Here is a 25,513-nt window from a genome sequence, read left to right as displayed (position 1 = left end):
TTCGTCCCCACCATCCCTCCCCACTGATCTCCCTCCTTGTAAGCGGAACAAGTGCTACACATGCCCTTACACTTCCTCCCTTAACACCATTCAGGGCCCCAAACAGTCCTTCCGGGTGAGGAGACACTTCACCTGTGAGTCGGCTGGGGTAATATACTGCGTCCGGTGCTCCCGATGTGGCCTTCTATATATTGGCGAGACCCAACACAGACTGGGAGTCCGCTTTGCTGAACACCTACGGTCTGTCCGCCAGAGAAAGCAGGATCTCCCAGTGACCACACATTTTAATTCCACGTCCCATTCCCATTCTGATATGTCTATCCACGGCCTCCGCTACTGTAAAGATGAAGCCACACTCAGGTTGGAGGAACAACACCTTATATTCCGTCTGGGTAGCCTCCAACCTGATGGCATGAACATCGACTTCTCTAACTTTCGCTAATGCCCCACCTCTCCCTTGTACCCCATCCGTCATTTATTTTTACACACACATTCTTTCTCTCACTCTTGCTTTTCTCCCTCTATCCCTCTGACTATACCCCTTGCCCATCCTCTGGTTCCCCTCCCCCCCCCCCGTCTTTCTCCCCGGACATTCTGTCCCATGATCCTCTCGTATCCCTTTTGCCTATCACCTGTCCAGCTCTTGGCTCCATTCCTCCCCCTCCTGTCTTCTCCTATCATTTTGAATCTCCCCCTCCCCCTCCCACTTTCAAATCTCTTACCACTCTTCGTCAGTTAGTCCTGACGAAGGGTCTGGGACTGAAACGTCGACTGTACCTCTTCCTAGAGATGCTGCCTGGCCTGCTGCGTTCACCAGCAACTTTGATGTGTGTTGATCGATTGTTAGTCACCATCTTCCAACCCCGGAATAGACCATTCATAGTCTCCTTTTCCAGTTTGTCTCTGTGGCGCAATCGGTCAGCGCGTTCGGCTGTTAACCGAAAGGTTGGTGGTCCGAGCCCACCCAGGGACGGAGGTAACCCGGCAGTTTTTGCGGCGCGTTTTATTGCCAGCTGGGTAACGCTGTGCTGTCCGGAGACCCTGCGACTGCCGCATTAACTTCAGTGGGAATTAAAATATTTTCTGAAAGCTTCTCTTTCACACTATTCCTAGAGATCAAATCATTACACAGCGTATTGAGAAAGAACAATGTTAAGCAATAACAGAATGCAGAATGAAATGTAACTGCGACAGAGACAGCACAGTGCGGGTAAACAATCAGGTGCCGCATCATAACGGGTAGATTGTGAGGTCAAGACTCCATCTTATCGACTCGGGCACCATCCAATGGACATAACGGCGGAGTCCACGAGCCTGTAGTACGTGCTGTCCTGCACCTTCAGCCGGATAGAAGAAGGGGAAAGAGAGAGTACAGTATCCGGGGCGCATGGTATATTTTTGTCAGGAGTGTGTAAGTTACATACTCCTTCACCATTCTCTTTGACCATAAGTGTATATTTCCTCGAGCGACATCCTTGGAACTAACGGACTTGCCGGGTCTAATGTCGTGGTTTTGATTTAATTTTGGATCATTCAGTTGGAGTTTAATTGTTTTCATCCCATATAGGTCCTCGATCTTTTTATTTTCATTATGGATGTCCAATCCCTATACACGTCCAGCAAACCACCCACCCCCGCACCAGGAAGGTCTCAACCACCCACCCCCGCACCCCATACACCCTATACACCCCAAACCACCCACCCCTGCACCAGGAAGGTCTCAAATCTCTCCGCTTCCATCGGGAAACCAGACCCAACCAGCTCTCCTCCACCACCATTCATCTCCGTCTGGCGGAACTTTTCCTCCCACTTCCTTTCAACACAAGGTGAGCCATGGACACCTGCATGGGTCCCAGCTGTGCCTGCCTGTGTGTCGGCTACGTGGAACAGTCTATGTTCCCAGCCTACACTGGTGTCGCTCCCTAACTTTCCCTGCACTATGTAAATGACGGCATTGCTACCTCTTTCTGCACCCATGTGGAACTCGTCCACTTCATCAGCTTTGCCTGCAACTTCCACCCTGCCCAAAAGTTTACCTGTCCCATATCCGACAGTTCCCTCCGTTTTCTCCATCTCTCTGTCTCTATCTCTGAAGACAGCTTGTCTACTGATGTCTATTATAACCACACAGACTCTCTCAGCTACCTGGACTATACCGCTTCGCACCCCATTACATGTAAAAATGCCCGCCCCTTCTCTCAATTCCTCCGTCTCCGCTGCATCTGCCTTCAGGATAAGTCCTTTCATTCAACAGCAAAGGAGAAATTCGTCTTTTTTCAAAGAAAGGGGCTTCCGTTCCTCCACCATGACAGCAGCTCTCAACAGAATCTCTTCCATTTTGCTCACGTCTGCCCCCACCGCATCCTCGCTCCCTCCCCCAGGGAGAGGGTTTGTCTTGTCCTCACCTACCTCACCCACCCCAGCCTCCGCCTCCAGCACACAATTCTCTGTAATTCCCGCCATCTCCGGCGGGATCCCACCACCAAACACATCTTTCTCTCCCCCCTCTACGTTCTGCTCTCTGCAGGGATCCCATGTGAATCCCATGTGTGTCCGTCCCTCCCACTGATCTCTCTCCTGGCACTTATCCTTGCAAGTGAAACAAGTGTTACACCTGTCCCTACACATCCTCCCTCAGTACCATTCAGGGCCCCAAGCAATCCTTCCAGGTAAGGCGACACTTCAGCTGTGAGTCTTTTAGGGTCATCTACTGTATCCAGTGCTCCTGGTGTAGCCTCATGTATATCGGTGAGACCCGATACGGATTAGGAGACTACATCGCCGAGCACCTACACTCCCTCCACCAGAACAAGAGCGATCTCCCAGTGGCCACCCATTTTAATTCCACTTCCCATTCCAATTCCGACATGGCAGCCCATGGCCTCCAGTATTGTCGCGATGAAGCCACACTCAGGGTGGAAGACCAAAACATTATATTCCATCTGGGTAGCTTCCAACCTGATGGCATGAACATCGATTTCTCAAACTTCCGGTAATGCACCCTCCTTCACGAAGCCCCATTCTCTTTTCTCTCTCTGACCTTATCTGTTACCTGCCCATCACCTCCCTCTGGTGTTCCTCCCCCTTTTCTTTCTTCCATGGCCTCCTCTCCTTCCCTATTCTCCAGCCCAGTGTCTCTTTCACCAACCAAAGTTTCAGGTCTTTAATTTACCAGCCACCTCCCCACCCCCACCGGTTTCAAATATCACCTCGTGTTTCTTCCTCCCCTCACCGTCTAACTCTGACTCCTCATCGGTTTTTGCTCCAGTCCGGATGAAGGGACTCGGCCCGAAACGTCGACTGTATTTTTCCCACAGATGCTGCCTGGCCTGCTGAGTTCCTCCAACATTTTCTGTGTTGCTTGGATTTCCATCATCTGTAGATTTTCTCTTTGTGCCTCTATCGATGTCGCTCTACACTAACATATTCATATGCCTATCTAAACACATTGTATATCTTCCGTCTCTGAACCTGACAGCCCGTTCCAAGCACCCACCCCACTCTGTCTGAAACCGTGACCCGCATATCTTTAAACTCTCTCCTACCTTAAATTCATTCCCGCTGGAATTTCAAACCCCTACCCTGGGAAACCAATTCTGACTATCTGCCCAGTCTATGTCTCTCATCGAGTCAGGAAGCGAGCAAACAGCATCACTGTAGACCCACCACACCCTGGACATCACCTGTTCCAACTCCTTCCTTCTGGTAGGCGCTTTAGATCACTGTATGCCAGGACCCGTAGGTACAGGAACAGTTTCTTTCCGTCTGCCATCAGTCTTATGAACACTTGAATTTTAGTCTATTATAAACGAAGTCCACCTGTACATACTCTGGTACACAGTACCTCATTGTATATAGTTCAAGGTTATTTACACTATTGTTTTGTTTGCTTTTTGATTCTGTACAGCGAGAGCTCAGGGAAACCGGCATCAAATTCCCTGTATGTGTCACATACTTGGCGATAATAAAGGATTCTGATTCTGATAATTCGGTCAAGTTTCCTCTCAGGCTCTGATATTCCAATGAAGGCAAACAAGCTCAAACACTTTAATCAGGCAACACTTTACAAATCCTGCCGATCCTTCCTGTGAAGTGTCCATTCTTGTAGAATCTGGAATAGAGTCAGAACAGGATTTAACGAGAAACTCTCGAGGGATGTTAATTCCAACTCTGATTCATGACCAGTGAATGATAATTAATGAATCAATTTACACTCACAGCGTGAATTAGCGTGATGGCCCTTAGAGTTCTGCGTGGATCGTGTCTATGTCAAAGGTTTATATGTTATGTAGTCTAAAACTGTACAATCTGCGATGGCCGGGAATCGAACCCGGGTCAACTGCTTGGAAGGCAGCTATGCTCACCACTATACCACCATCGCTCAATGACGTGGCAAAGCATCCGAGTAGTGAGGCGTCTCCCATAGTTCCATGTGATTCGACCAGTCCCCAAGTTGCTTTCTGTCGGATCATTCCTCACTCTGCTGCAAGTTTTATTCCGGTAAATTAATGTCGCCATCCCCAACAGACCGGAGTTATACAACCCACATAATAAATTACTGCTGAACGCAGCAGGTCAGGCAGCATGTAAAGGAAGAGGTACAGTCGACCTTTCGGGCTGAGCCCGTTTGTCAGGACTAACTGAAAGAAGAGATAGTAAGAGGTTTGAAAGTGGCAGGGGGAGGGGGAGACCCAAAATTATAGGAGAAGACAGGAGGGGGAGGGATGAAGCCAAGAGCTGGACAGTTGACTGGCAAAAGGGATATGAGAGGATCATGGGGCCGCCCATCCGTTATTTATTTATTTATTTGTTTGTTTATTTATTTATTATTATTATTATTATTATTATTATTATATCTTTTTCTCTTTTTCTCCTTCTGTCCCTCTCACTATACTCCTTGCCTATCCTCTGGGAATCCCCCTCCCTCTTTCTTTCTCCCAAGGCTTCCCGTCCCATGATCCTCTGACGGTGGTGTGGAGAATGCTGAAGAAAATGAATGGTGTCAGAGGTTATAACTAGATTCCAGTATTAGTGGAGAACGGACATTTGATGCAAAGGACAACGAAAAGGCAAAGTGTTTGAGAAACACGTTTGCAAACACACATAGTCTAGACAATATAGGGGATGAGTGTTTTAAGAGAAGAGAGAGCCTCTTGGTGGACAGTGGGGAGATTTGTGAGAAACAAGAGGCATTTGAGATTGCCATGGATGATGACTTTACATTGGCTGAATGGAAATTTGCCACCAGTAAGGCATGTACTATAGACCAGGACAGGATATGGGAAACTATCATATACTGTACTCCAGTATCTGCCTGAGGCAGTCTAAAAGAAGTTGTTTGAGTTTTATAAGAAGATCTGGAAGCAAAGAATGTTCCCAGGAGACTGGAAAAGGTCTGTGGTGAAGCCTGTTGTAAAACCTGGGTGAGATCCGATGCTGTCCAGTTTCTACAGGCCTGTTGTCTCACTTCCTCGTTGTGTAAAATAATGGTGAAAATGATAGTAATTAGGCTGATGATTGTTTTGGATAAGAGAGAATTACTTCGTCACTACCGATGTGGGTTTCGCAAAGGGAGATCTATGACGCCCTTGTACTACTGGGAATCCTTTTACACTGAAAGAATCGGTAGTTGCAGTGTTTTTGGACATTGAAATCGTTTTATGACATGCAATGGAGGGAGAGGATTTTTATTACACTCATTAAGCTTGGTGTTGGCGTTGGTTTTGCAAATGGGTATCATTTTTTAGGGGAATCATTTTCAGTGAGGGTGGGTCATCAGAGTTTGCAGAAGATAATGTTCCTCCCTCCCCAGTATAATGTTATCAGTTTAATATTGTTTAATCTGATAGTTAATTCTACTTTTTAATGGTCTTGGGCCTGAGTTCAGTTTGGCTTTCTATGCTGATGATGGGGCTCTGTGGAAAAGGGGTTGTAATAGTTCCTATGTGGGAAGGTCTTGGACAAACAGCATTATCAACAATGGGAGAATGGTGTTTGGACTATTCTAAATCAGTATATGTGTTTTATTTTTACTCATAAGCATAGGATCTTGGCTTAAGATGCCAAAGATGTACTCTTTTACATTAATGCTGCCCGGCCTGCTGAGTTCCTCCAGAATTGTGCGTGTGTTGCTGAGCGAATGGTATCGATTCTGGAGTGAGGGCAATGGAGGTTGTTGCTGGAGAGGATGAGGCAGACTCAATTAGCAACTTAATCAGAATCAGATTTAATATTACCAGCATACGTCGTGACATTTGTTAACTTTACAGCAGCAGTACAATGACATTCATGATAAATAAATATAGAGAAAAAACTGAGTTACATTAAGTATTCAATATTTAAGTTAAAATATGTAGTTAAACAAGAATTAAAACATAAATTAAAAGCAAAAGTAGTTAGGTAGTGCTCTTGGGTTCAATGCCCATTGAGAATTCAGAATTTGGGTGTCAGAGGGGAAGAAACTGTTCCTGAATCACCGAGTGTGTGCCTTCAGCATTCTCTCCCTCCTTCCTGATGGTAACAGTGTGAAAAGGGCACGTTCTGGGTGGTGGCGATCCTCAATGATGATCGGTGCCTTCCTGAGGCACCGCTCCTTGAAGATGTTGTGTACTACCGAGCCTGGACCCATGGTAGAGTTGACCAGTTTTACAAGTTTTTGCTATTTAATTTGATCTCGTTCAGAAGCCCGCCCCCCCCCCCCCATACCAGATGGAGATGCAGCCAGTCAGAATGATCTCCACTCTACGTTTCTGGAAGTTTATTTAGTGTATTTGACAAACCAAATCTCCTCCAACTCCTAATGAAATATAGCCGCTGTCTTGCCTTCTTCATAACTGCATCATATGTTGCATCCGGGTTAGATCCTCAGAGATGCTGACACCCAGGAACTTGCAATTGTCCACTCTCTCCACTTCTGATTCCTTGATGAGGATTGGTTTGTGTTCCTTCATCTCACCTTTCCTGAAGTCCACAAGCAGCGTTTTGATCTTGCTGACGTTGAGTGCAAGATTGTTGCTGCAGCAACACTCCACTAACTGGTAGTTCACCCTAATTTATGATTTATTGTCACCATCTGAAATTCTGCAAACAGTGGTTGTATCATCAGCAAATCTATAAATGCTGTTTGAGCGATGCCTAGTCACACAGTTCTGGGTGTAGAGACAGTGGAGCAGTGAGATAAGGACACAGCTCTGTGGAGTGTCAATGTTAATTGTCAGTGAGGTGGAAATGTTATTCCAATCCGCACAGATTGTGGTATTCCGGTTAGGAAGTCATGGATCCAGTTGCAGAGGCCTAGGTCCTGTAGCTTGAATGTGGAGTGAGAATTAATTCCTGCGCTGGGATTGGGCCACGGCGAGTGTGGCGGAGTGGGAAGAAGTTGCTGCTGACTATAATTGCTGCTTCCTCTCCCCTGACCATGGGAAGACGGTTTCCCATTAGCCCACTTCCCAATGTCTGTTGTTGCTGGACAGTGAGTGCTCCGAGTGGTGAATCCCATGGGAAATGAAAGTTGTGTCCATCCCTCTGTTCCACTCCCGGATCCATACCGGGAAGTGGTGGGGTTTGTCCGTCTCTTCCTTGGTTTGGAGCCTCCTCCATCTGCTGCTCAGAAGAAGCTGAGAGCTGCAGCTTGTGAGTGGCCTCACACACTGGCACTGGCTGCACCAGTCGCTTCACACCGTGTCTGCCTTTTACCTCTTTCACTTTCCTTCTCCTACCTGCAGGAAAGACTTCAATGTTCGCCAATGTTCCCTCTTGGCAAGGCTCAATGAATAGAACAGTGGCTCCATCTCTCACACACAAGGTGTGTTACTGAGCACAGAGATACTGACAGCTCATTTGTTCCACAGTCTCAGACAGCAGAGACATTCAGTCCCACACTGAGCCCAGGACCCAGACACACATTTCCAGTACGACAGTTACAGTGAAACACAGCTGGTCAATATTTCCCTGGTCCCTGGGAAAATATTGAACATTTTCAACAACTTCCTTGAATGCATTCCATGCGATTTTCTCTGGTCCCAATAGAAGTTCTTTGAATTGCCTGTTATTGCTGGCCTGCTTGATTTGTGGACCAGCACAAATGCCTCCCTTAATCTTGGCATCAAATAATCTGACTTGGATTATGAATTGAAATATAAAAATATAGGCAATTTCAAAGAGATGGTGTGTGATAGGGACATTGCATAGTGATTTTCAATATCAGCAGTCCAAATCCATAAGATATACGTACCTAAAAGTAATCAGGAAGCAAAATATTTGTTGTCCAGTGTAGTTGGCCATGTGGGTGAGAGTGCGGGGGAAAGCTGAGGACTACAGGAAGGTATCAGTGGACTGGACAGATAGGCAGGTGGAATTTAATCCGTGAGGTGAGGTAATGCAGATGGGGAGCCCAAAAAGGCCAGGAGACAGACGGTACATTGTGGAATATGGAGAAGAATAGAGGGTCAGAGGGAGAGCATGTGGAATGATTCCTCAGGTTAGAAGGACGGAGCATTCGATGGGTTTAAAAGGTGGATGAGAGGCTTGCTTTTGTTGGCTGAAGATACAGAATGGCAGGGGAGGGAGCTCTGCTGGAATTGTATAGACACAAGTGGGGTCACGGCTGGATCTCTGTGTACAGTCCTGGTCAGCACACCACAGGCTCACACCCACATCCAAATGAGGAGCAGGGGTCCCCACTCAGCAACTCCCACCTGCTCTGTCATTTAATAAGGTCACGACTGTCCTGTTTCAACATTAAACTCCATGTTCCTGTCTGCCCACAGGAACATTTCACCCCCTCCTTATAAACTATCCCCCTCTCTTTCCCTTAAAAGCATACAAGGATATTATCCAAAAAACCTGTCAGTTAATCAATTCCAATGTCTGAGGGTGCATTAAGATTCAGAAAAGAATCTTCTGATCTTTTGCTCAAATCATGAAATACTGGTCCCTGGTTCTAGTTGCCAATGGGTGGAGCACTGGCTTATCGGCATAAAACAGAGAGTGGGAACAAAGGGATCGTTTTCTGGCTGGCTGCCAGTTACCAGTGGAGTTCACAGAGGTCGATGTTGGGACCGCTGCTTTTTATGAGGTATGTCAATTATTTGGACTGTGGGATTAATGTATTTGTGGCAACATTTGCTGATGCTACAGAGATAGGTGGAGAAGCATGTAGTGTTGAGGAAACAGAGAGCCTACAGAGAGACTTAGATAGTTTAGGGGAATGGACAAAGAAGCGGCAAATGAAATACAATTTGCAAAGTGTATAGTCATGCGCTTTGGTAAAATAAATAAATGAGAAGACTATTATTTAGATGGGGAGATGATTCAAAATGCAGAGATGCAAAGAGACTTGCGATGCGTTGTGCAGGATACCCAAAAGGTTAACCTCCAGGTTCAGTCAGTGGTGAAGAAGGCAAATGCAATTTTTTCACTCATTTCTAGATGTATAGAATATTAGAGCAGGGGTGTGATGTTGATGCTCTATAAGGCACTCGTTAGTCCACACTTGGAGTCTTGTGCGCAGTTCTGGGCTCCTTATTTTAGAAAGAATATACTGACATTGGAGAGGGTTTAGAAAATATTCATGAGAATGATTCCAGGAATGAAAGGTTTACCATATGAGGAACATCTGGCAGCTCTTCGGCTGTATCCCTTGGAGTTCAGGAGAATGAATGGGGATCTCATAGAAACATTCTTAATGTTAAAAGGCCTGAACAGATTAGATATGGAAAACTTATTTCCCATGGTAGGTGAGGTCCAGGACAAGACGCATGACTTCAGGATTGTCCATTAAGACCGGACATGCGGAGAAATTACTTTAGTCAGAGGGTGGTAAAGCTGCGGAATCTGGTGCCACGAGCAGCTGTGGAGGCTAAGTCTTTGGGTGCATTTAAAGCAGAGATAGATAGGTTCTTGATTAACTAGGGCATAAAAGGGTATGAGGAGAAGGCAGGGGAGTGGAGATGACTGGAAGAATTGGATCAGCCCATGATCGAATGGCAGAGCAGACTCAATGGCCTACTTCTGCCCCTGTATCTTCTGGTCGTATAAGCACATGGAGACAGTACGAACAGAAAACACAAGCCCAGACTTTCCTCATCAGACAACCAGCTCACTACCAGTATTGGTCCAGTGAACATTCCCTGAACTGATTCCAACACATTGAGATTCTTCCCTGAATAATGTATAAATGGGCTCCCCCACCCTATATATGGTGTATAAGATGATGAGAGACATTGATCATGTGAATAGTCAGAGGCTGTTTGCCAGGGCTGAAATGGCTAGCACGAGAGGGCACAGTTTTAAGGTGCCTGGAAGTAGGTACAGAGGAGAGGTCAGGGGTAAGTTTTTTTATGCAGAGAGTGGTGAGTGCATGGAATGGGCTGCCCGTGACGGTGTTGGGGGGAGTTTACAATAATGTCTTTTAAGAGACTTTTGGATAGGTTCAGGGAGCTCAGAAAACTAGAGGGCTTGGGTAACGCTAAGTAATTTCTAAAGTACATGTGTGGCACAGCATTGTGCACCGAAGGTCCTGTATTATGCTGTAGGTTGTCTATGTTTCAATGTTTCTATAAGGGAAGCATAAGCTCCCGACATTTGTATTCTGTTCCCCATCAATAAAATGTCATGTTCTCTCTACTACTTATAGCTGCAAACAGGATTAGGAACAGCCCATTCGGCCCACGATACCTCTGCTGACACTGGTGTCAGGTGAGACTGCACTCTGGGGCGCCATGACCATGTAGGGATTTGCATGATGCTGTTACAGCTCGGGGCATCGGAGTCAGAATTCAGCCCCAGCACCTTCTTTAAAGAGTCTCTGTATGTTCTTCCTGTGGATTGCGTCAGTTTTATTCAGATCCTCCTCTTTTTTCCCCACTGTCCAACAATGTAGCGGGAAGGCTAACTCGTGGTTGTAAACTATCTTGTGAATAGATTAGGGTTAAATTGGGTTACCAGGGTTTGCTGGGCAGTGTAGCTCAAAGGGTTTATTTTGCTCTGTGTTTATAAATAAAATTAAAAAAAAACAATCCAAGTGTTATCCAACTTTCCCTATACTAATCCAGACAGCACATTGGGAAATCTCTTCTGCGCCCTTTCCACAGTCCCCACGTCCTTTCTGTGATGTAGCAAACAGAACTGCACCCACGGCTCGAAACGTGACCTAACCAAGGGTTTGTCCAGCTGTAACACGTCATCCTATGGTTTGTACACAACACCATGACTGATGAAGACAAGGTTACCGCACATCTCCATTTCCTTTCAATACCTCTTGCAGGATGATATGGACAGACACATCAAGATATATCACTGCTCCCAAGGGTGCTGTCATTTACTGTGTACATTCCTCCAACATTGGAATGTAAACTCGTCATCCTTGTCCAGATTAAACTCTGTCCCCCGTTTCTCCATCCATGATTCCAACTGAACTACATCCAGTTCTGTCCATTTGACAACCTTCCTCACCACCCACAATTGCACCAATATTCATGTCATCAGCGATCTGATCACCCATGTGTGTTTTAATCTGATCAAACAGAGGTCTCATTACTGATCACTGTGCACACACAGGTTACAAATTTACAGTCAAAATCATTCTCAATTCCATCAGCCCAAATGTCACTACAGAGTACACACCACTCAAACCATCCCACACCGAGACTCGAGGAAAGTTATATATTTATCACAGAAGAGTGTTTGAATCAATGGTCTAGTCTTGTTGCTCCAGATGCTCTGCTGCAAAGTACCTGAATATTAGTTCAATGTAACCAGTGGCATCGTCCCTGTGGTATTGATTAAAATGAAAAATAGACTTAATCAAAAAATTCAACTGCAAGAATAAATCTGAAAGAAATGTTGTAATGTTACACTAGATGAGAGATTAAAAGATGCAGTGTTAACCACAAATCTCACACTGTACCAGAGACTGACAGGTACAGAATGAACCTCGCACTCTCACTCTGTACCAGAGACTGACAGGTACAGAATCAACCCCACACTCTCACACTGTACCAGAGACTGACAGGTACAGAATGAACCCCACACTCTCACACTGTACCAGAGACTGACCGCTGGAGAATCAAGCAGACATTTACACAAGGCACCCAAAACTGACCAGCAGAGATTGACTCCTACACCCTCACTCTGTAGCAGAGACTGGCAGATACAGGAGAAACATCTGCCTAATTGTCTGTCTCTCCCTCTCTCTCTATCCCTCTTTCTCCCTCTCCCTCTCTCTGCCTCTCTCTCTCTCCCCCTCTCTGTCTCTCTCTCTCTCCCTCCCTCTCTCTCTGTCTCTCTCTCCCTCTGTCTCTCTCTTCCTCTCTCTCTCCCTCTCTCTGACTCTCTCACTGTCTCTCTCTCTCTGTATCTCTCTCTCCCTCTCTCTCTCTCCCTCTCTCTCTTTCTCTATCTCTCTGTCTCTCTCCCTCTCTCTCTCTCCCTCTCTCTGTCTCTCACTCTTTCTCACTATCTCTCTCTCTGTCTCTCTCCCTCTCTCTCTCTCTCCCTCTCCCTCTCGCTCTGTCTCTCTCTCTGTGTTTCTCTCTCTGTCTCTCTCTCTCTCTCTCTCTCTCTGTCTCTTTCTCTCTGTCTCTCTCTCCCTCCCTCTCTCTTTCTGTCTCTCTCTCTCCCTCTTTGTCTCCCTCTCTGTCTCTCTCTCTGTCTCTCTCCCTCTCTCTGTCTCCCTCTCTCACTCTCTCCCTCTCTCTGTCTCTCTCTCCCTCTCTCTGACTCTCTCACTCTGTCTCTCTCTCCCTCTCTCTCTCCCTCTCCCTCTCTCTCTGTCTCTCTCTCTCCCTCTCTGTCTCTCTCTCTCAATCTCAGTCTCTCTCTCTGTCTCTCTCTCTCTCCCTTTCTCTCTCTCTGTCTCTGTCTCTGTCTCTCTCTCTCTCTCTCTCAGCTAACATGTTATCTCACGATTGCCTTTTTTCTCCTTCACTTTCAGTCATCCTGCATCTATTCATCTCCCTGTTTCGAGTACTTTTTTTTTATTTAAACAGTTTGCCAATTCCTTTGCAGATTGAAATGTTTCTTCTCAATTTCTTTTGACATTTGACAGATTTGAGATGCCCATTAAAGACTGTGACTTCAGCAATATCACACACAAAATGCTGGAGGAACTCAGCAGAATTTCTTGTGTTGACTTGGATTTCCAACATCTGCATATTTTCTCCTGATTGTACATTAGCAATGTGCTCATTTGACCACTCCCATCCTAATCGCCGTCTCACTATTATACCTTTGTTCGAATCTGTGGTTGTGGGTTTTGAATTGAATTGACTTTATAACTTACATCCTTCATATACACAAGGAGTAAAAATCTCTAGTTAAGTCTTTGTTTAAATGTGCAATTTGCAATTTATAGTAAGCATAGAGCATAGAAGTGTAGAATAGTACAGCACAGTACAGGCCATTCGGCCCACAATGTTGTGCGGACCCACAAACCCTGCCTTCCATTCAACTCCCCACCTTAAATTCCTCCATTTTCCTGTCCAGTATGTTCAACAGGACATTTGATATAACATAGAAATACAAGTGTACAATTCTCTCTCTCTCGGTGTGTGTGTGTGCGTGTGTGTGTGTGTCTGTGTGTGTGTGTGTGTGTGTGTGTGTGTGTGTGTGTGTGTGTGAGTGTGTGGGGGGGGCTGAGAGAGAGAGAGATCAGGAAAAAGCTGAAGTACTAAACAACATTTACAAAATGGGAAACTGTAGGGACGGAAGTAGAGATCGGTCTGTGTCGCTGGTGTCCGTTCAGAAATCAGTAATTAGCCAACAAAAAGACGAAATCTGTAAATGTCGCTGGTCCGTGACAAAACTCAGACTTTGTAATTAAATCAACCGGCCTATTTTCACCAGAGACTCTGCTGAGGTAATGCCAAAGAATTTTCATGTATTTGTCTCTAATCGCCCGAATATTTACAATAGAGACAAAGGTTTTGAATGAAAGTGTTTGTTCAAGCAACTGTAACTGAGCAAGTTAGTGAGGTGTATAATCGTATCTCTGGAGACAGATCCTCTGTATAAATCAGGGCCGCTTTGAATGCATCAGCTGTCTGCCGGAGCTGTGAATGCAGGAGCAACAGAAATCACAGATTCTCACTGAAATGGTGTATCCAGTCATCTGGCGGATAGAAGACGTTTACTATCCTTTTATTTCAGCCTTCGGAATTCCCGGTAAGCCGCAGTGTCAGCTGCCGTGGGCGATGTTGAAGTTTAATTCCAATGTTGTGATTGCTTCTGCCGCCGGCTTAAACGCTCACATTCTCGTCCCGGTATTCCGCTTTTCTTAAAGAGAGTAGAAACACCGGGACGACAGATGCTGGAATTTGGATCTAGAAACAAACCGAGGCAGGAATTTACCGAATCCGCCAACATGGGTGGAACTGAACTTGTCAGACAGTGTTCTTCCAGCGGTTTGTGATCAATAATGGGATGTTCCGTCTCTGTGCGTTTGGTCTTGCAGCAGCTGCACTGCATCTGCAAATGTTGTGTTTATAGATCCCGCGGAGATTATACTAATTGATCGTCTGCATTTGTATGTGAGCGGATTTCTGAGTTATGAGCAACACTCAAACAAATGATTGGTAGTAACAATTCAGCAAATGTGCGGACTTTCGTGTTGTAGATCGAATCTATTGTCGATTTTAAATAAATGTCTGCGGTATGCCTGAATGTAAACAGCTGATGGAAAACAGACTGAACTCATTGCAGAGTCAATTAACACAGCCGACCTAGTGCTTCAGAGTGAAACGTTTTCCATCTTATCTCTATCTGACAGACATCTGACGACGGCACCGAGTTTGCTGCTGGACGTTGAATTCCTCTCCCCTGCTTCCCTGTGATGGAATCAACGGGAGGCGTCATGCCTGTCTGAGGATTTGCCAGAACTCGCTGTATCTGTTGGAATCGGTCAATGTTCTGTTGTAAAGTTAGTGAGGTGGTAAATGTTGGAACAGGGAACAAACTCGGGGAATGCTCGAAATACTAAGCCCCAAGCAGCTTGTATGGAAAGAGAAACCAGTTAATACTCGTGTCAGGGGTCTCTCTGAGAACAGTTCTGAGGAGAGATACGTTAACTGTTTTTCCACATGTTCTGTTTTACCTGCATCAGTGCTTCCAGCATTTCCTGTTGTTGTTCCGTCCTTCGGCCGTTCTGTCGCTGACAGGGATCGCCATGGAAGTTAATGATTGTCTGGTGGAAGAATCCCGCCATCAGCGTCCGGATTTATTCATTTCATCCAGACGAGACCCAGTATTGACTCTCAGGAGGTAGATACCCAGTTTTAGATTTTGTACTGCCACTTCACAGTCCGCTCATCAATAAGAAATCCGTATTCAGATGATATTGACTTTATTTTACTGTGTAAACTCATTCTCTGTCCCGCCGCTCTGCGCCCTCTCTCGACCCTCCCACCGCTAAATGTAACAATAAAGTGGAAATATTACAGGATCCCCTCAAGCTGCAGCATCGGCTTCTGCTCAGTATTTTCTCAACTTGCTGTTCCCTGTCTCTCTTCCAGCGAACTTGGTGGCGATTGTGATCCTGTCCCGGGGAAAGTGCGGTCTCTCCAAATGTGTCACTCGCTACCTGGTGGGAATGGCAGCGGCCGATCTCCTGGTCGTTATCTCCGATCCGATGCTGAGGGGGACTGCTGCGATTTATTTTCCCCGATCATTCCTGTCCATCACTCCTGTGTGCAGACTTGGTCTATGGTTGATTTTTGCGAGCACTGCGGCCTCAGTCTGGCTGACTGTCGCTTTCACCGTCGATCGATTTGTGGCTATTTGCTGTGAGAAGCTGAAAACAAAATATTGCACCGAGAGAACGGCGGCTGTGGTTATCGGGACAGTGAGTGTGCTGGCCTGTTTGGAGACTGTCCCCTGGGGCTTTGTATATGAGTCTGGAGAAACAATTAACGGTGTTCCCTGGGATTGTGTTACTGCACCGAGCTACAAAAACTCTCCCTCATGGGCGACATTTGAGGTGTTTCACCGCATTTTAGTCCCTTGTGTCCCATTCTTTCTGATGTTGCTGTTCAATATTCTGACTGTCAGGCGGATTCTAGCGGCCAGTCGAGCCCGCAGGAGGCTCCGGGGACAAAAGAGTGGAGAGAATGACAAGGACCGGGAGATGGAGAACCGACGCAAATCCATCGTTTTGCTCTTCAGCATAACCGGTAGTTTCATATTGTTGTGGGGAACACTGGTGGCATTTTCTATCTATAAACGGATTTCAATGAGTTTTGTTTATTCTGTCACGGATCCCGGTTACATCACAGAACACACATCGGGAATGCTGCAGGTTCTCAGTTCCTGCACCAACACGTTTATTTACGCCCTGACTCAGAGCAAATTCCGAGAGGAACTGAAGAATGCGGTGAAATACCCGCTGAATCTGATTTTGAAACTCATGAAACGTTAGAAATAAATGCTGCAAAGTTTTACAATTCAGCTGCCTTCATGCTCCCTATTCTATCCCCCCACTTGTGGCTAAATGGAAACAATGTGATGAACAGAGTAACAAAACAAACACGAGAAAATCTGCATTCGCTCGAAATACAAAACAACTCACACAAAATCACATCCTGATGAAAGGTTTCGACTGGAAACGTCGACTGTTTACTATTTTCCTCACACAAGATGCTGAAGGAACTCAGCAGGCCAGGCAGCATTTATGGAAAAGAGTAAGTTGTCGATTTTTCCTGCCGAGACAGTTCACCAGAATCCTGTTAACTGTTTAATCTTTTCCATTTTGTGTGTGTTGCTTTAGAGTTACAAAACAACTGTTTACAGCTGAGCCCGACGGCATCACTGACCTCACCATCCCAGAGAAATCCCTTTTGCGCCTCACCTCTCGCCCTGTTAAATTGAAGCTTGAGGAGAACCTGTTTTCCCTGCTTCCCGGTTCTGACAAAACTGCCTGATCTTGGAGTTTACTTTCGTCTCCATCAACCACTCCTGCTCCCGTCAAAACCCGTCCTTTCCTTCACCTTCCTTTTCTCCTCCATCTCTACCTGTACAGTCTCCCTCTCACTGCCAACTTGAACTATCCTCCTGTAGGAGAATGCTCCTGTTTTACAATTGAAGACAGAGAACCGATCCGTTCACTTGTCTCTCTGTGAGAGATGGAGAGACAGAGAAAGTGAGCGCGAGGGCTGAGGGCGCGAAGGAGAGAGCGAGTGAGACATCGCGAGGAAAGGGCGCGCGGGAGAGCACGTGAGGGAGAGGGCGCGACGGAGAGGGTGCCATGGAGATGACGCTAGAGTGAGCGTGATGGAGAGGGCCTGAGGGAGAGCGTGCGGGCGATGGTGAGCGCGAGAGAGAGCGACAGAAGGGGACATCGCGAGGGGGAGAGCGCACGAGGGAGTTGGCGGGAGGCAGAGAGCGCAAAGGAGAGCACGTGAGGGAGAGCACGCGAGGGAGAGGACACGAGGAAGATGTCGCGAGAGTGAGCGCGAGGGAATGGGCGTGTGGAGAGACAGAGAGAATAGAATGAGAGAGGGAGCGAGATAGTAAAGCGACAGAGACATCGTGAGGGAGAGGGAGAGGGAGGAAGGGAGGAAGGAAGGAAAGAAGCAAGGGAACCGGCTGTGTGACATTGCCGGATCTGCTGTGGTTCCACTCTTTCACAGAGATCGACTTGTTTGTGGATGATTAGTATTATTTTGAATTATGTGCATCTACTACTGTAGACATTAGTTTTTTTGTTCGATATTAAAATCGTACGAGTTCTAACAAATGGTTGGTTTCAACACGTGTCTCCTTTGTTTGCGAATGCATAAGTAAATTGCCTGAGCTGAACCAGAGAAGAATATAATGAAAGAATTTTCAAACAATGTTCATTACAAACAGAAAGCACAAAAGTACACGGGGATGGAAAGATATGAATCACATGCAGTGAACACTATAGCTGGGGCACAGACAGGAGTATGTGTGTACATGAGTGAGATTGCAGGATGATGCGTTACCCCAATCATGCCATGGCCAAGGATGTCTCTGAGAAAGTAAGGGCCATTGTGAAAGGGCAGGAGGAACAGCCAGAGGTCATGTTCCTTCTTAGAACTAACAACAGAGAGAAAAGGTCCTGCAAAAAGAATTTAAGGAGTAGGACAGAAAGTTAGGAAATAGTAACTCTCGGCTGGTGATTTCAGGATTATTTCAGGTGCCACACGCTTGCGAGGTAAGATATGGTAAGTTGGTACACTTAAATGTGTGGCTAACAATTCGGTGCAAGAGGGAGGGCATCAGCAACACAGATCATTGGGCTCTCTTCCTGGATAAGTGGGACTGGTGTAACAGGGATTGGCTACAGTGAAGGGGAAGTAATATTCTCACAGGGAAGCTTGCTGAAGCCACTCTGACGATTTTTATCATGAGGCATGTGGAGGGAGTTTTGGGATCCAGACCTACCGGTCCGTAAGTAGCATTGAGCCGATGGGGCATTATTTGTGTGGTGTGTTCACGGATGTTTCCAGTAACAGTATGTAGACGGTCCACCAGGGAGGGAGACATACTTGGTATGGTATTGGGAAATTAACCTAGCAAGACGATTGGAGTTTAATTGGGAAAGATATATGGATCTTAATTCTGGAGGGTTTCAGATGATTATTGATAAGAATTTTTTTTTTCACCTGCAAGTCAATGATTATAAATTTGTGGAAGAATTGGGCAGGTGTCATAGAGAGTTTTCTGGGAGCTGATGTTACTGGTTGTTACTGGATGGAGCTGATGTCAGTTGATGTCTGATACTGTGAGAGTCACATACAGCCCTGCCGGTCAGAATTTAGTAGTTCCCTGTTCCTATGAGGAGGGTAGAGAAGGACAGGGATGGTCAGGAACTTAGGGTGATGAGAAATATTGTATTTGTTTAAAAACGTAAGAGGAGTCATATGTAAGGACGAGGAAGATGAAATTAGACAGGATCTTGGAGGAACATACAGGAAGCAAGAAACAAGTCACACAGTGAATCAGGAGAGTGAAGATTTACCAGGAAATGCCCTCATTCAGGAGGATCAATGAGAATCCCAAGGCATCGTATGCATACACAGAAAACAACAGTGTAGTGGGAGAGGACAGGACTACCCAAGGACAAAGGTGGGAGTTTATGCCCCGAGACAGAGTTAGCATGCGAGGTAGAAAATGAATATTGGTGATCACTAAGGAAAAGGACAAGGAGGAAAGTGTGATGAGAAAGGCTATATGGTGATATTCTCCAGCGTGTTGATACTAAACAGGAAGTGCTGTTGGATCTCAAATCATTTTGATGGGTAAGTCCTTTGGGGGAATTTAGTACATTGGGAGACCCAGACCACATGCAGTTAAATATGATGTTTAAACTGCCGGCACCGTACTTTAAGAACAAAGATCGCAACAACATTTGTTTAACAACCGTTAAACACTCGGACAACCACAGCATTTCAAGGACAGAGAGCTGTACAACCGTGATAATGGACTTCAATTCATGGACAGTATCTATCCCCCAATCCCACTGGACATCTCTCAGGATGTAACAGAGAGTTGGTGAAGGAGAACCGTAACTGATGTGTGCTTCAATTTCCAAAGATTTTTGAGATGCCAGCAGCAGAAAGAGGAACAGAAATGTAGGCAGGTTCTGGAAAGTAGTGAAAACAACAGAGTAGTGTCTGACTGTAATTTCCCCAACATTGGATCGGATTGTCTTATCGTCGAGGCCCCGAGGAGTGGATTTTGTTGACATCATGGAAATATTTCCCAGCATTTACAGCCTATACTATGTCAGTTTGTGCAGATTTAGCATGTGATCTAAAACGTTGACAATGTTCTCTGGAAAACACAGAGGCTTATATTGATGATCTAGTTGTAGGGAATGACACGTGGGAAGAGCATATTGCAACGGTAGAAAAACTGTTTGAAAGGTTGTCCAAGGCTAATCTTACTGTGAACCTCGCTAAAAGTGAGTTTGGTCATGCTGCAGTTACATATCTGGGTTATGCAGTAGGCCAAGGCCAACTGGCTCCTGTACAGGCCAAGGTTCAAGCTATTGCTGAGGTTCCCGTTCCAACTGGCAAGAAAGCTTTGACAATGTTTTTTAGGAATGGTTGGGTATTATGGTAAGTTTTGCAAGAACGTTGCTGACATCATTCTGCCCCTAATGAAATTATTTGGGAAGAGTGAAAGATTTGTATGGAATGATCCTTGCCAAGAGGAATTTGAACATCTGAAAGCCATCCTGTGTTATCAACCTCTGCTCAAAGCACCTGATTTTTCAAAACCATTCTCTATAGCAACAGACACTAGTGACGAAGCTGCTGGGGCAGTATTGTTACAGAAAGGTGTGGATGACGTTGAACACCAAGTAGCTTATTTCTCAAAGAAATTTAATGTGCATTAGGAAAATTATTCAACTGTTGAAAAGGAATTGCTAGCACTTATTCTGGCATTTTGAAGACTATGTTTGTCCTGCCCAGAGACCACTTGTGGTTTACACGGATCACAATCCGTTGGTGTTTCTAACCAAGATGAAGGATAGGGATAGAAGGTTATTAAATTGGACTCTGATATTGCAAGAATATGACCTGACAATCAAATATGTGAAAGGTACTGACAACATTATAGCTGATAGTTTATCTAGATGTTAAGTTAGAAATTGTACACGTTTTTGCTCTGTTATCTGATGATTATACATGTTTCAAACTTTATAATTTTCAGTTAAAGTAAAGTTTTGCCTGCATCATTTTTTTTCTAAAAGGAAGGGGATGTGTTGGGGTGCTGAAGTATCCCTGCGAACTGTGTGTGGGGGGGGGGGGTGGGAAGAGATAGAGAAAGAGAGAGAGAGTGTGTGTGTGTGTGTGAGTTGTGGAACAAAGACACTTCGTTAGAAAGAGAGAGAAAGAAAGAGAGAGAGAGGCAAGGACTGCTCACAGTTTGTTTATACTTTCTACAAGGACACTAGCAGCATCCATGTTCTTACAGAGAGAGAAGGGAGGAGCTGCTCTATGGACAGTTGGTATTCAGCGTGGTGAGATAAATAGGTCAGCTGTTAGACCTACAGACACATGGTTTTGGACACAGAATGAGCTTTGTTGTGCCCACAGAAAAGTTGGGGTTTGGAGGATTGATCAGGCGGATCGATCAGTGGCTCTAGCAGTGCAAAAAGGGTGTGACCGGTGGGGAGTTATTCGTGTACCACCCTTGCTGGGTTGACAATTCCACCACAGAAGAATGATCTGAGTCTGTTGTGGTCGTAGTCGGTGACTTCTAAAGGATTTCCGAGGACAACAGGAAGACTTACGGCGTCAGCTCACCTGAAGACTCAGACTTCTCCCTCTCTCTCGCTCCATCACTACTCAACTCAATACCACGAACTGAACTGAACTTTACTCTCATTGTAAGACTATCTATTTACCCCTAGACTTGATGAAGCTTGCTTTTCATATATTTCCACATTTACTTATATATATATAATCACTGCTAACCTGTTTGATTTATCTACACTTATATTACTGAATTACTTAGTAACTAATATATACCATTAGTTATTTGCAATACTGGATTCCAAAGTGTTTTCCATTTCTGCTGGTTCTTTAACCCTTCACAGGGTACATGACAATAGATATATTGTATGTGCAGAGTAAGTAATTTCATATATTCCTTTCCATTCTAAAATTAAAGGACATAATTTCGTGGTGCATTTTGCTGACATGGATTAACAATCTTTTGACTGACTGGAAACAGACCAAGGGAGTTTCTTCTCTGCTATGTGGCAGACATTTACTCTTGGGCCAGATCGGAGTTTTGAAACAGCTGCTCATAATCCACATGTCACCTGGCCAAGTTAACTACATTTAGACACTCCAAGTTCACAGACGGCAGGGAGCTGGGAATAGAATTTAAGAACTGATCGATGGGGAGATACTGAGCAATTATGCAATAGGTTAGTTTAGGCATACCTGGAGTATTGTGTTTGTGAAACAAATTTGCATCCCCTGTTCACTCACCTGTCGATCTGTTAACTTCCTGAATCCAGCCCGGCAGAGGTATCGTCATCATCTCCTAACAATTCACTTTCATTCCATGTCTTTTCATTATCATTTCACAGTCAGTGATGACATCTCTCTCTGACCAGCCTCCCACAGGCAAAAGTACATTCACCGGGAAGCACAGGAAAGACACTCCAGTGGTGGCGCTCATCTCACGCACAATGGAAAACAATGCTGTTTCTTACCATCAATCACTCCAGGGACAGGACTTCTCTGAAGGAATTCCTCACATCTGTCCCTTGCTCTCAAACATCTTCAACTGTATCCTCAATGGTTTTTCAGTGAGTGTCCTGTATACTGCTGATGTCTTCCTCAGTGAAGACTGATGCAAAATACTCGTTCAGTTCCTCTGCCATCTCCTTATCTCTCATTACAATTTCTCCAGCATCATTTTCTATCAGTCCTATATCTACTCTCACCTGTCTTTTACTCTCTATATACTTGAAAAAGCTTTTAGTATCCTTTTTGATATTATTTGCTAGCTTCCTTTCATAGTTAATCTTTTCTCTCTTAATGACCTTCTTGGTTTCCTTTTGTAAGGTTTAAAAACTTCCTGATCCTCTGTTTTCCCACTAATTTTTGCTTCCTTGTATGCACTCTCCTTTGCTTTAACTTTAGCTTTGACTTCTCTTGTCAACCACGGTTGCATCCTTTTTCTACTCAAAAATTTCTTCTTTTTTGGAATATACCTGTCTTGCACATTCCTCATTTCTCGCATAAACTCCAGCCACTGCTGCTCTGCTGTTTTTCCCGCCAGTGTCCATTTCCAGTCAACTTTGGCCAGTTCCTCTCTCATGCCACTGTAATTTCCTTTACTCCACTGAAATACCGACACATCAGATTTCGGCTTCTCTTTTTCTAATTTCACAGTCAACTCAATCATGTTATGATCAGTGTCTCCTAAGGATTCCTTGACCTCAATCTCTCTAATCCCCTCCGGTTCATTACACAATACCCAATCCAGTACAGCCGATCCCCTAGTGGGCTCAACAACAAGCTGTTCTAAAAAGCCATCTCGCAGACATTCTACAAATTCTCTCTCTTGAGATCCAGTGCTGACCTAATTTTCCCAATCTACTCGCATGTTAAAATCCCCCACAATTATCATAACACTGCCCTTCTGGCAAGCCTTTTCTATTTTCAGTTGTAATTTGTAGTCCACATCACTGCAGTTGTTTGGAGGCCTATAGATAACTGCCATCAGGGTCCCTTTACCCCTGCTATTTCTTAGCTCAACCCATAAAGATTCTGCACCTTCCGATCCTATATCACCTCTTTCTAATGATTTAATATCATTTCTTACCAATAAAGCCATGCCTCCCCTTCTGCCTACCTTCCTATCCTTCCGATACACCGTGTATCCTTGGACGTTCAGCTCCCAGAGACATGCATACTTTAGCCAGGTCTCAGTGATGGCCACAATATCATACCTACCAATCTGTAACTGTACAACAAGATCATCCACCTTATTCCTTATGCTGTGTGCATTTAAGTACAACACCTTAAGACCAGTATTTGATACTTTTCGCTTTGATTTCACTGCAACTTTATTGCACTGCAACTCATCCCAATGGCTACAAATTTGCCCCATCACCTGCCCGTCTTTCCTCACATCTTTACTGCTCACTATCTTAGATTTATTTCTGTTTTCCCCTTCCTCCGCTCTATCATTCCGGTTTCCATCCCCTGTCAAATTAGTTTAAACCCTCCCTAACAGCTCTATTTAACTTTCCCGCCAGGATATTGGTCCCCTTCGGGTTCAGGTGTAACCTGTCCTTTTTGAACAGGTCATACTTCCCCCAGAAGAGATCCCAATTAACCAAGAATCTGAAGCCCTGCCCCCTACACCAGTCTCTCAACCACGCATTCAACTGCCTGATCCGACTATTCTTGCCCTCGCTAGCACGTGGCAGGGACATATGAACAGCGTTTGTTCGCTCTTGGACTGTATTCCTTGGAGTTTAGAAGAATGAGGGGAGACCTCATAGTAACATTTCGAATGTTGAAAGGCATGGACAGAGTGGATGTGGCAAAGTTGTTTCCCATGATGGGGGAGTCTGGTACGAGAGGGCATAACTTAAGGATTGAAGGGCGCCCATTCAGAACAGAAATGCGAAGAATTTTTTTTCAGTCAGGGGGTGGTGAATCTATGGAATTTGTTGCCACGGGCCAAGTCATTGGGTGTATTTAAGACAGAGATTGATAGGTATCTGAGTAGCCATGGCATCAAAGGTTATGGTGAGAAGGCGCGGGAGTGGGACTAAATGGGAGAATGGATCAGCTCATGATAAAATGGTGAAGCAGACTCGATGGGCCGAATGGCCGACTTCTGCTCCTTTATCTTATGGTCTAATATATTCATGGTATTTCTTTATCAGACCGGCATTTGTCAGATTATTGGCCAGAAGGGCTATTTTATTGAAATGGAAAGATGCCTCTGCTCCCACTTTGATACAATGGTTCTCTCAGGTGATGTTATGCTTAGTTTGGAGAAAATCAGAAGTCGAACTTTTGATCCTCGATTTATCTTTGAGAAAAGATGGGGTTCATTTGCAGGCTGCTATGATTTGATTTGAGTTAATTAAGATGGCCCCCTTCAGATTCTTGTTTAAATGGATTTGGTTGGCGGATTGATGTTTTTCTTTTATGGAACCTTGTATGGTGTATAGCTCCAGGGTTGTGCTCCCAATGTTTGTTTGTTTTTTTAGTAGGGTTTTTTTTTGTTTTAGTTAGTAGGGGTTCTTTTTCGCTTTCTTGTTCTCAAAAAAAGTTTTAACATTTTGTTTTTTCTTATTATTTTTGATATATTGTTTAGCTTTGTTAATCAGCTATTTGATAATTTAATTTTTATTGTACATATTGACATATTCACTTGATTACTTTAATGTATTTGTCATTGATTTTCAATAATAATTAATTAAAAAGATTTTTACCATGAAATGAAAATGACGGAAATGAAAATGTAGATGGGTGCTTTAGTTAGTTTGTGAATTATACCAATAGTGGTGCAGTTGTGTATAATGAAGAAGATTGGCAAAGAATACAGCGTAATATAGATTATTCGCAGATAAGAACAGAGAAATGGCAGATCAAGCTGAACACGGGTAAATGTGAGGGGTTGCAACTTGGTAGACTAAAAGCGAGTAGTTAAATGTTAAGGAGAAGAACCTTAGCAGTGTTGCTGAACAGAGAGGTTTGATGTCCAGGTTCACAGCTCCTGGAAAGTGACTACACAGGTCAATCTGTGGTTAGGAATGCTTATCAAATGCTTGCTTTTATTAGCTGAGTTACTGAGTTCAAATCAAGAAGTGATGTTTCAGCTGTAAAAGGACTCCACTGAGGCCACATCTGAACTATTGAATATAGTTCTAGTTCACCCATTTTGAGAATTGAGCATTGGAGAAGGAGCAGAAGAAGTTTACTAGGATGCTGTCTGGTTTACAGGGCATGTGCTAACATAAGTGGTCTGACGAACTTGGTAGTTTTCTTTGGAGTAGCAGAGGCTG

The 25,513-nt window shown here is 44.8% G+C and overlaps 1 non-coding gene across 1 annotated transcript; it reads right to left on the bottom strand.

Moving 5' to 3' along the window:
* Positions 1–4,309: 4,309 nt before the first annotated feature.
* On the bottom strand, positions 4,310–4,381 carry trnag-ucc (transfer RNA glycine (anticodon UCC)). The gene has a single exon. It is a non-coding gene; the product is annotated as a tRNA-Gly (tRNA).
* Between the last annotated feature and the right edge of the window lie 21,132 nt (positions 4,382–25,513).

The sequence above is a fragment of the Mobula birostris genome, chromosome 28, assembly GCF_030028105.1.
Source record: "Mobula birostris isolate sMobBir1 chromosome 28, sMobBir1.hap1, whole genome shotgun sequence".
Lineage (NCBI taxonomy): Eukaryota > Metazoa > Chordata > Chondrichthyes > Myliobatiformes > Myliobatidae > Mobula > Mobula birostris.
Note: the sequence above shows the minus strand (reverse complement) of the source record. Positions and strands in the feature narration are given on the sequence as shown.